The 12667-nt window shown below is 49.7% G+C and overlaps 1 protein-coding gene across 1 annotated transcript in view; it reads right to left on the bottom strand.

Annotated features, from left to right (window-relative positions):
- ANXA11 (annexin A11) overlaps positions 1–12176 on the bottom strand; it is a 41806-nt gene extending 29630 nt beyond the window's left edge. The window contains exon 1 of the mRNA XM_020878111.2: positions 11931–12176. The gene's annotated coding sequence lies outside the window, so the exon portion shown is untranslated. The remainder of the gene's footprint in view (positions 1–11930) is intronic.
- Between the last annotated feature and the right edge of the window lie 491 nt (positions 12177–12667).

Below are 12667 nucleotides of genomic sequence, written 5' to 3'. Positions count from 1 at the left end.
ATGCTGAATGAACTAAACCAGTCACAAAAAGATATTCTATGATTCTACTTATGTGAGGGGCCTTCCCAGGTGGCACCAGCAGTAAAGACTCCACCTGCAGATGCAGGAGACGCAAGAGACACAGGTTCAATTCCTGGGTTGGGAAGATCTCCTGGAGAAGGAAATGGCAACCCACTCCAGTATTCTTGCCTGGGAAATCCCATGGGTAGAGGAGACTGGAGGGCTACAGAACACAGCATCACAGAGTTGTACACAACTGAAGGGATTGAGTATGCATGCTCCACTTAAGTGAGGTAAGTAGAGTAGTCTGATTCAGAGACAAAGTAAAATAGTGATGCCAGGAGCTGAGGGGAGAGTGAATTGGGGGTTAATGTTTAATGGGGAGAGAGTTTGTTTGGGAAGATGAAAAGTTTTGGAGATGGATGGTGGTGATGACTGTACAATAATGCTTTCCAATTGTGGTGCTGGAAAAGACTCTTGAGAGTTCCTTGCACTGCAAGGAGATTAAACCAGTCAACCCTAAAGGAAATCAACTCTGAATATTCATTGGAAGGACTGTGGTTGAAGTTCCAATACTCCAGCCACCTAATGCAAAGAGCCAACTCACTGGAAAAGACTCTGATGCTGGGAAAGACTGAAGGAAGAGGGAAAAGGTCCTGACAGAGGATGAGATAGTTGGATGGCATCACATCAACTCAATGGACATGAACTTGAGCAAACTCTGGGAGATAGTGGAGCACAGAGAAGCCTGGTGTGCTGCAGTCTATGGGGGTCTATGAAAGAGTCGCAAAGAGTCAGACATGACTTAGTGACTGAACAAACTTAATACCACCAGACAGACACCTAAAAATGGTTTCAGGGAAAAAAAAAAAAAGGCACTGTGGTATTAAGCCCCTAAATATGGATATTTTGCTACAGCAGCAATAGAAAGCAAGTTCATACAGAGACCACTGCTTCTCTCCTTCCCTCCAGATCCTTCCATGGTGTCCTCTTTGAAAAGTTCCCTCTGTATAAGAGACCAATGCACAGTTTGAACTCACTCAGCAGAAGCAGCAATAAACCCCCAAGACCACAGGAAAAACCATTTCACTAAGAAAGGAAGGCCCAGGTGCATGTCTCCTACATGTCTGGGAATAAGAGCTCAGTCAATAAAGCTTTTCTTGCTTATAGTATCAGTCAACAGAGTCACCATGGTGAGACCTGGGGCTTGTGAGTGGGTTCTGTATGCCCAGCCAGACACACCCAGCCAGCAATGCAAATGCTCCTGGGAGGGAAAATGTGGGCAGTGTGATGCTTGGGTGGGTGGGGTAGGTGAACACACCCAACCAGCCAGGACCAAGCAACTGGAATACCAGAGGTCATTCAGCCTAGAGATGACTCAGTTCATTCCTGCCCACCCCACCTTGGCTCCTATTAAACAAATGGAGAAACTGACAACCAGAGAGGGGAAGTGACAGGGCCAGGTGACACAGCAAGATCCTCCCAGGGCTGGTTCAGGGCCCTTCCGCTCCTGCCTCCAAGCCAGGGGCCCACTGTCCAAAAGGCAGGACCGCAGCCAGTCACTAGTTTTTCACAGCATCTCTGGCGGGGGAGGCTCAGGTTTTATGGAGTCTGAAGCCTATATAATTTTAGGGGTCCTTTTTAAGATGCCAGAAACAGAACGCTTTTTTTTTTTTTTTGCAAATTCTACAAAACTATATGACTTTGTTAATTCACTGCCAAGGCCTCTCCCACAGCCTTGGAGGGACCACACCAAGTGACTAGGATGTGGGGGTTGGGGGGCTTCAACTAAGGACTGTAGCCCACCAGGCTCCTCTGTCCATGGAATTCTCCAGGCAAGGATACTGGAGTGGGTAGCCATTCCCTTCTCCAGGGGATCTTCCCAACCCAGGAATGGAATCCAGGTCTCCTGCACTGCAGGCAGATTCTTTACCATCTGAGCCACCAGGGAAGCCCTAAGTTTCATTAGTTTCACGCTGATTTTACCTCTGGGCTCAAAGAGGCACCCAATGCTGGGGCTCGACTCCCCTGAAAACAGGAGTTAAAAAACAGAGTTCTGACCTGCACTAGGCTTTCCCTCTATCTGGAGAGATAAATACAAAAGAGCAGTCACAGGAAAACACTCACCAAGCGTTTAAGTGCCACTCCCAGGCAGAATGGAGATTAAGGTTGAGAATCAGGAAAGGGCTTTTTGGGAGTAGAGAGGATACGTGTCTAGGAAACCCACTTCTTTCTGATGGCCCTGGCCAACCTCAGGCTCCCCTGGGCATCTCTCCCTCATCTGTGAAATGAGTGAGCCTGTGAGGAATTCACGGTTGTCAACTCGTCCTGCCCAGGGCCTGGGGCTCCTTGGAGGTTCTGTAGTTCACAAACATTAATTTTGTTGTGGGGAGGGGAGGGGCGGGGCTGCAAAAGAGTCTCTCCAACTTAAATTTTGTTTTAAATGGAAAAAGGAGACCAGGACACCAGGAGCCCACGTGGTGGCACACAGCTAGGGCTGTGGCAGCTGCCCCTTCATCCAGGGATGCCTGCCTGGGTTGCCCACTGTCCCCACCAGGGCTGTCCCCGCAGGCACCTGTATCTGTAATGAAAGGCACAGATGTTCACCCAGGGCTCTGCTAGGTAAGATGCGATCAACCACCTCACCTTCATATGCAAGTCAATCACAGATCCTGTCCAACAAACTGGCGAAGAGGGGTGGAGGACAAGATGAAACATCAAAAGGCAGCAGGGAGTCCCCAGGGCTTCCACAGACCTAGGGCCTGTTCAAATGCCTTTGGAAAGACCTGGTCCCTTCAAACCTCAAAGACCTGACAGAGTACCTATTTCAGCTCCAAAAAGTGGAGCACCCCACCCTGCCTAGGAGCCCCAGAAACCTCTCCTTCAAATAGCACTTCTCAAGAGCAGCTCTTCTAATGGTGACCAAGTCCCCAGCCAGCCTCGCTCAGCTGGAAGATGAAAAGAAATCCCCATCAGGGCCTACAGATCACACTGGAGGAGGAGATGCTCTTTTAGATCTCAGGGGGATCTGACTGCTGAGCAGGTGGAACCCTAAGACCTACCAAGCAGCCCTGGGCTGTGCCATGGCAAGAAAATGGAAGGTCCCTGGAGGTCTCCATGTGATGGAAAGAAAGCAGGAAATGCATGTCTACAGCTCAGTCAAGTCGATACCTCAGCATTTTCCATCTTCAGAACTTCTGCTCAGTCATCTCTCTACCTAGTCTGTCCTCCTGTCTCCTTTGCTCCTTTGTCTGCTCTCTTTAAGCCTAAGTCAATTCTGGCTTTTCCTTTAAGCCAGATGGAGGTCCACTTCTTTCAGGAAACCCACCCTGATCTCTCCACCCACAATGATGACCTCTCTTTCTGGAACTTACCAGCACTTGGCCTAAAATGTTTTCTATGTCCTCTAGTGTTCTAATAATACTCCCCTCTTTCCAGTACCTAAGTCGCTTCAGTCATATCTGATTCCATGTGACCCTATGGATTGTAGCCCACCAGGCTCCTCTGTCCGTGGGATTCTCCAGGCAAGAATACTGGAGTGGGTTGCCATTTCCTACTCCAGGAACACATATTACTTCATCATGTATCACCTCATTAACCTTCACAACGATCCTGCAAGATAGGTATTATAACCTCAAGGGGACTACGGCTCAGAGATGATTCTTGACAAGCAAGGATCACACACCTGACGTGTGCCAGAGCCAGAATTATTTTTTCTAGGCCTCCCAGCAAGAGAGTCAGTGCCGCGGCTGTAGGATAGGCCTCTCTCCTCTCCTCCTGCACCAGTTAGCATGGGCAGGGCACTGCGAGGTTCTGACAGGACATCAATGGATCCTGAGTATATCTCTTTCATACCCTGGTGGCACCTGTCCCAATGACATCTTTGGTATGGAGGCTCCAGGAATTCTGGGGGCAGAGAGAACTCATCTAAAACATTCTTTCTCTCCCTCCTACGATAAGGCCTGACCTTGAGTGACGGAAGAGGCGTCCGAACATTCCTGACTCTGCCGGGGCACTGCCTCACCTCCAAGGTGTGGGTCATGAGGTCATCAAGCCCCAGAAGCGATCGAGGGAGCCCCAGGGCAGCACCCCACCAACCTAGACCATCCTTTCCCAAGCACTGAATAGAAAGCCCACAGAAGGTGCTGTTAGACATTCAACACCCCCACCCCCCACCACACACACACCTATGAATCAAGAATAGCTGGAGCACACATCAATCATTAGGCAAGCAGTGCCTCCGACTCTGCCCTCCTCTGAAGGCTGGCACCTGGGGTGGCCCCGCCCAGAGGAGCTCCGGGTACAGCAAGCTGGGAGAGTGGACACGGGCCAGTGTCCAGGCCTGACCAAGGAGCTGAACATGAGCAAGCAGGCTCAGAAAGACACTGCTGGGGAATAAAGTCAGTTCCCAGCGTGCTAGCTTTGGGATTACACAGGAATCCTACAACATCAGAGCTGGAAGGGGCCTTCAGGAGACCCTTTGACTCCACTGGCTTATTTTACTTAGGTGGGAGCTGAGGCCTGGAGAGCAAAGCCTGCCTGGGTTCTCACCATTGGCTGGGGTGGGGCAAACACTCAATACATGTTTCTTGACCTCCAGGCCAATGCATCCAGGCCCAGGCTGGCTCCCCTCCCCATTCACGCTGCTGCATTCTACTCCACCTTCCTGGGTTGAAGAATGGACTTGGAAATGTGAAGACTTTCCTGGGAAAGACAGAATGAGAAGGTGACCCTGCTGCCTCCAAATAAAGTCCCACGTCATCAAGTCACAGAGAAAGTGTCCTCTTCCCAGGGAAGCCTCTGTGACATGGCTTCTCCCCAGGTTCTTGCCTATGAGTTAACAAGAGCAGAGAGCAGGGATTGGCAGCCACTTGTTTTGATCTCTCTGGGGTATCAGGAGCTGCACTGACCATCAGCCCAACTCAGCTCAGGGTTCAAATGGGCTCTGTCTCCACACTTTCCCAGAAATAAGTTACTGATGTGTCACACCTGGAGTTGAGGCAGGTCAGTCAGGAGAAGAAAGCACAGTAAGATACTCTCTATCCCAAAGCTAGGTCTTGGAGGGACACCCGCCCCCACATCCCCAGGGCCTCTAAGGTGGCTCCACATGCAGAATGCATGGCTGCCAAACCCGACCACTGGGAATGGCCTGGAAGCAGTGATGACCCTCAGATCATCAGCAAAGCAGCAGCAGCAACCTGCCTGCTTAGTCACCAGCCCACTGGATCAGACACTGCCCTCCTCTGCAGCGCCTGCTGGCATGCCACTGTCATGAGATCCCATTCTTATTATCCCTCAGTTTCAGACTGAGGACAGCAGTGGGTGGTGTTCCAGAAACTTCTGGTTGTCCCCCCTCAACCATCTGCCCATCTCGCTTCCATAACAGAACACTACCAGCAGCCTGGCACCGGGCAGCCCCAAATTAGGACTATGCTCCTGAGCTTCCCTGGCAGCACGGCAGGTCTCTGGCAGGAAGTCAGCTGTGCTGGGTCACGCAGGTAAGCGAAGCAGAGCAGGGCTGTGGTGCCCGGACGGCCACATCGGCACAACCTGAGTGACCGTTAGAAAGGGAATTTCTCAGTCCTCACCACAGACCCCTTAAATCAGAGCCTTTAAGGATGGGGCCCAGGAATCTGTTTTAACAAACCTTCCAAATTAGTCATAAATGTGCTTAAGTTTGAGAACCAGAGCCCTGGAGAACGCCAGGAGCAACTGTGCCTAAGGAGTCTGGTGCCTGGACAACCTCGTGGAACAGGCACTTACTAACTCTGGATTCCAATGTCTGGAGACAGAGGGAGAGAGAGACTCTTCTTAAATCATGGCCAAGCCTGAATCCTAATGCAGGTGGGTGAGGAAGAGGAATGATGAGAAACTCAACCAAGACAGCAGAAAGTAGGAAAGAAACAACATCCAAGTGTAATAAATAAAAAACAGACAACAAGACACAAGAAATACAATCAAGACTATCTGGCATGCAAACAGTCTGAATTCTCTACCAAAGACAGAAATGACCAAATTCAGTTTGTTGTTATTATCACTGCCTCCTGCCATCTCCCCTTAACTCCAGTCACATGCTGATTACAAGAGAAACACTTTTCTTAAAAAAAGGAAAAGAAAAATTGAAAATTAAGGCAAAGACATATTAGGTCAGCATGGAGAAAAACCAGAAGTGGAAATATTAATATTAAAACCATGTTGAGAACTTTCCAATAACCCTGCCTCTGCAGACTGAGGGTTTTTTCCAGCCACTTCTCAGCCATTGCCTTTATCTGGAAACACAGGACTTGGAAAACTACTCACTAGGATTTCATGGTACAACAAGGCTTAGGCCCTTCTAGTCCCATGAAATAGTTTACATGACTTAAAACACAAGCACAGAAAAGACTGTAAAACTTGGGGCCCAAGCCTTTATAGCTGAATTTGGTCTTAGGACATTTTTGTGTACTATTTTGTCATATCCCTTGAGGAACAGAGAGTCTGTTTTGACACTGTAGATGAGGAAGGAAATATAACTCTGCGTGAGAGCCATCTACTTGGACCTATGGGATGGGGGAGGAACCAACCACAAAGTCAGAAGTCCATCCCTGGGTTTTGCGAACTGACCTCCTTTTATCCATCCCTCCTAAAACCTGGCCATCATGGGGGCCACTGAGACAGACAAGAAGGGGGAGCTCACAGTCATCATAAGTCTAAGAAGCAGGCAGAGCCAGCCTGACTACTACCTACTCTGCATAAGCCTGAGTGGAAACTAAAGGATGTGGCTTACCCCCTGATGATGATGCCTGACTGATGCTTGCTTCCCAATTTCTGAGCCTTTTACTTACTGTCCTATAAAATGCATTTAATTACTAATTCCAGGACTACAAAGAAGGAATTCTCCCAGATTATTGACAATATATGCTCCTAAAATAGATAATATGGAATTTAAGGCCAAAGGTACAGAATAAGTAACAAATGACACAAGGTACAATCCACAAAGATAAGCTTGATAAAGCTGTATACACCAAACATGCACACCAAATTCACAAATCCAGAGCAAATGTAAGTCGAGTTTGACTCAAAAAAAAAAGGTTCAATAAGTAAGGATGCAGAGGGCACCCTCAAGATCAAAGAAATATCTGACGTCTGTGTTCCACAGAGAATACATGTCATGAAAGCTTTTCAGGCTGATCATGTAGCTGGCCACAAAGAAAATCTTAAAACAGTCCCACAAGAGATTCTGCCAAGCACCTTCACTCAATAGAACCGTGCATGCATGCTCAGTTGCGTCCAACTCTGCAACCCAGGGACTCCGGCCCGCCAGGCTACTCTGTCCATGGAATTTTCCAGGGAAGAATACTAGAGCAGGCTGCCACTTCATACAGGGAATCTTCCCAATCCTGGGAATAAACACGCATCTCTCCCATCTCCTGCATTGGCAGCTGAGCCACTGAGGAAGCCAAGAGAACTAGCAGCCAACATTAAAATATGATCAGACTGCCCCAAAACTTCCTCAGAAATTAAAGATGCTGCCTTCTAAAAAGTCTTTGGATCAGAAATAATCTACAAAGTACAAGGAAGCAATGGAAAGATGAGCATTTCATATAAAGGCCCACTGGCTAGACTGGTACTCAGAAGGAAATTTTGACGTCTACATAATTTTTAAATTAAAAAACTAAAAATAAATGAACCAACTTAGATGTGAAAACTAGAGCAATGAAATAAGCAAAAAGTAAGAAGAAATGAGTAACAATAAAGGTTGAAATTAATGACCAAAAAAGTAGAAAGTTCAAAAAAATATTTACAAATAATTTCCAAATTATATAACATATTTTATGAAATATACACTTCCAGCATATCCAATTAGAATCCCATTCTTAGTATCTAACAAAGACATTCTATATCACAAGGCCTATAATCTGTCCTTGATCTGGAAGACTTAATATTATAGAAGTGTTAGCTGTTCCTCACAAAGATTCCTACTGGTGGCTCAGTGGTAAAGAATTCGCCTGCAGTGCAGGAGACCCAGGTTCAATCTCTGGGTCAGGAAGATCCCCTGGAGGTGGGCATGGCAATCCACTCCAGTATTCTTGTCTGAAGAATTCCATAGACAGAGGAGCCTAGCAAGCTACAGTCCACAGGGTTGCAAAGAGTGGGACACAACCAAAGCGACTGAGCATGCACAGACTATTTACTCCAACACTGTTTCAAACTATAAAAATAGTCAATAGCCTCCATACCCAGCAATAAAGGAAAGGTTGAATAAATTATTTTACATCTGTACTACAAAACAGCCAGGGACAACATAGGGTGGGTGGGGGTGGCCTCTGCTTTTGTGCTCACAGTACAAGGCTAGGCAAACAGTGGGTACTCACTAACTATGAGTTCAACAGCAATATGCTTGTCACTAGCTTCCTAAAATAGCCATGACCTTTTAGGTGAACACAGCAAGCTCAGTCCGCTATCACCAGCCCCCTCACAGACACACCCTTTTCCCCAAGGATGCCATCCCCAGGCTTACCCTCCACCTCCCTGTCATCAGCTCTGAGTTTCTCCTCGTCCCTCACTCACCATCCTCCAAGCCAGTCTCTCCCCATGCTACAGGTGTAAGAGGCTCCGGGCACCTGACTTCCCTTCTCAATTTCAGGAGTCATTCCTCCCCCTTTTTCCTGCTAAGGCAGTGGTACCTTCAGGACCATAAGCCCTTGGAAGACTAGAACTCAGAGATCACAGAACCAGGATTCAGCTACCTACCACCCACACACTCCAACCCCAGCTTCAAGATTCCTTGCAGCAACCCAAGATATCAACACTGCCATCGCCACCCCCTAACTGATATCAAGCCCCTTTTGCAAACATCTTCTCACCAGATTCTGCAAACAACCATTTTACTACCCAGAACACTGGGACCCTGTTGTGGCTATGTGGCTTGTCCCAGGATACCCAGCACAGATGGGAACTCTGCCTCCTCACCCCTCCATTGACCCCACCTGTTACTTTCTCACATCAGGAGCAAAGTCAGCTGCGGTTTGAGTCACTATTCACGCCACACTGTCAGGATCCTCCCAGACCACCACATGACATCTGACCTTTATTTCACCAGGTCCCGGGATCAGGGTCAGTAGGCCTCCTGTGGTATGGTTTCAGTGTTATTAGAAAGCTCCGCTGAAATTTCAACAACTGCTTTTAAAAATGCAAATTCCCAACAAAGACATTTCCGTTTCTCCATTTCTCCTAAGAGTGTTCCTATCTAGGTATCCCTCAGATTCCTTATGTTTTACAGACAATGGGCTCACAAGGTGCTGTTGAGAAAAATCCAGAGAAACCTGAAACCGTTCACTTGGCTGCGATTGTGAAATACACCTACACACAGAATCTTCCTCCAGTGCCCACCATGGGACAAGTGCTAGGAACTGCTTAAGTGGGAAAAGACAGCAGATGAAAAGAGAGAGGAAAGAACAGGAAAGAGTGAGATCCAGAAAGGCCCTAGGTTCTCTGAAGATTCAGCACTCAGCATAGATTTGGTTTCTATAGTCACCTCCTGCCCACACCAGCTTTTTTTTTTTTTTTTTTGCAGTGAATGCCCAGGAAAATCCCAGTCACCTATTCAGGCTCAATTCTCACTCCTACCATCCCAAGCTACCCATCCTCCCCAAATCACGTGGCCAAGGCATCACTAATCAATCTTGGCCTTCTAGGTGCCGCAATCCGGGACAAGCCCTGACAACAATCCTTGACCTGATAACGTAAAGGAGTCCAAGGGGACTTCCTCTTGACCTTTCTGCCAGTTCCTATGCCCATCTCTCAGTCTGAACTCACGTCCATCTCACTCTCCCCACTTTTTCTTTTTTTTTTACCTATCCAAATTCAGTTTCCGAGGTCAAATATCCCTGGCCTGCCTCTTCACTTAGCTAACATCTGCTGAGTACCAACATCAGGCAAGGTCCTTTCTGGATGCTGTGAGACCAAGAGATGACAGAGGACCCTCCAGACAGAGGACGGGGCAGAAAGATGTTGGCTGTACAATTACTTCTGCAGGGCAAATACTGAGAAGTGATGTTAAAGGAGTGGAGGAGGGCTGTGTGGGCTGACCACGTGTCTTGCCCCTTCCTGCTCCAGGTACCTGGATGGCTCCTAGAAGGGCGATGAATAACAGGCAGAACTGGGGGAAGGAGGGCAAAAGATTATCAGCGAAGACAGAGGAACAGGTCAGAAGGAGAGCAATTCAACTAGGCTGACCTTCAGCTGCATGAAGGGAGTAATAAATATTATTGACTCTTACCGATGAATACTAATGTGTCAGGCCCTGCTTTAAGCTTTACGTCTATCTGGGACAAAGAAGCATAGTCACCACCTATTCAGATCAGTGACTGAGCTGTATGGTTGTTTAGTATATTAATTTATTTACTCCTCACAATAACCCTGTAAGGTAAGTATTATGATTGTTGCTGTTGTCTTCAGTCACTAAGTCATGTTCGGCTCTTTGCGACCCCATGGACTGTAGCCCACTAGGCTCCTCTGTCCATGGGATTTCCAAGGCAATAATACTGGAGTAGGTAGCCATTTCCTTCTCCAGGGGATCTTCACGACCCAGGGATAGAACCTGCGTCTTCTGCACTGGCAGGCAGACTCTTTACAGCTGAGCCACCAGGGAAGCTCCAGGTATTATTATTACCCCCATGTTAAAGCGAAGGAAACAAACGCAGAGAGACTAGTAAGAGGCGAGATTTGGAAGGGATGCCCAAGGTAGTGTGCATCCCATGCCGGGGCAACAAACAGCCCTGGAACCTCACCTAGTTTCTCCTGTCAGGGAAAACCTTGCGGCAAGGAGAGTGCCTTGTGCGAAGGGGCCCTGCTAATTCTCCTGGCATCCCGAACAACTGACTGAAACAAGGAAGGAACATAAGCAGAGCCAGTTGGGGGATGAGCAAGATAACACGCCCTGCCTGGACTCAGCCTGGCACTGCCCTCTTAGCTTTTGTTCCTGCTGTGGGGGTTGGGCAGAGGCTCACCCCTTGATGGGTCACTCCAAGTCCAGGTCAAGGCAGCCGGGGAGAAAGTGAAGGCAGGGAGGGAAGGCAGAGGGGTTGGCTACCAAAGATACCCTGGGTCTGTCCTAAAACACCCAATCGCCAAAGAAAGGTCGCTAATTTAGAGGGGAAGGAACAGAAATGTGCTAGGCAAACTGCTCCCAACTTGGGCTGGAACTGTCTAGCTAGGCTTCAGCTCCCCAAAGTCTCAAGTTGATGAACTGCACAACTCTCCGTTAAATCAACAGACGCATTTCTTAAAGGTTTTTCAGGGGGAGAAGTCAAGAAGCCCTGCCTGAAACTGTAGCTCAAGGCTGAGATGAAGGAACAGGCAGAGAAGGTAAACACACAGGTGAACACAGCACCTGGGGTAGATCCCGCATTCTCTCAAATAAAGTGCCTTATAAATCAACTGCAACAGCAGCAGCTCCCAGGAATTTCCGTCTTTCCAGTTCCGGAGGAAAGTTCCTGAAGGCAGCCACCTCTCCTAGGTCCCCTTACAGAAGCCTTTTCTGGAAGGGTATACACACTCTCCAGAAGTCAGCGAGGTCAGAGGGGTCGCGGCCTCCGCCATCCCCACACCAGCCTTCTTGTCGCAGGTTAACTGGCTCCCAGGCCCTGAGCCACGGACCCCAGCGGAGCAGCACAATCACGCGGCCCTGGCCACTGGGGGCCCCGCCCGTGCACCGCCCACCTCACAAGGAGCGCCCCCAGCCGCTGACAGAGCTGGGCAGGCAGGCTGACGAAGCCCGTCCGGGACCAGCTCGACACCCTCGCCTTTACCCCCATGCTGTGTAACCAGGAAGCCTCAGGGCCGGGCTGAAGGTGGCGCGGGGCAGTCCGGGGCCTCCCGGCGCGGGCCGCGGCACCCTGCCTCCACCTGGTCCCGTGCCCCCCTCAAGCCGGAGAACCCTCACTCACCTGGCCAAGGGGCAGTGGGGAGCCGCGAGGGGAGAAGTGGGACGCGGGCGGGCAGCAGCAGCGCTCTCTCCGGGCGTCCCAGGCGCGGCACCTCCCACCGGACTCGAGTTTTGTCCCACTCCCACACTCGGAGCACTCAGGGAACTGGCGACCCGCAGGCTCCTCAGCCGTCAGGGAGGAGCCGGAGGAGGAGCCCACTGGGCGGAAAACCCCGGGCCCGAGGCCCAACGTGCCCCGGGGCGGGGCCGCGTGCGCCACGGAGGGGCGGGGGCCGGGGTGAGCGAGGGCGGGGCGTGGTAAGCACGCGGTCCCGCCCCCAGGTGAGAGTCGTTCTGGGCCAGCACACTACGGAATGCCTCTACCAGTCTGGGAAGGAAGCCACAGGCCTTCCGCCGCGAGAGGTTACGGCAGGCTCCCGGAGGTCGGCGAAGAACCGGTTCACTGCACCGCCTTCCTTGACCTGTCCTGGCCTGCGCCGCACTCCGGGGGAGGGGATTTCCCCAAGCCCCCTCCAGCTCAGTGTCTCTTCTTTATTGACTCTGTACATTAAAAAGTGACACAACAGGATGGAAGTGGAGGTGGCGGAGAGTAGCTTCATGGTGCAGAAACTGCAGTCAACTATTAATATCTCAGCCGGATGGTCAAGGTCAACGTCAAGAAGGATAGATCAACAGTATGTACCGATTGTGGTCTTCTTTTCAAAAATGCATAATCCTAATCTAGTCGTGAGAAAAACA

Source organism: Odocoileus virginianus, chromosome 7 (genome assembly GCF_023699985.2).
Source record: "Odocoileus virginianus isolate 20LAN1187 ecotype Illinois chromosome 7, Ovbor_1.2, whole genome shotgun sequence".
NCBI lineage: Eukaryota > Metazoa > Chordata > Mammalia > Artiodactyla > Cervidae > Odocoileus > Odocoileus virginianus.
Note: the sequence above shows the minus strand (reverse complement) of the source record. Positions and strands in the feature narration are given on the sequence as shown.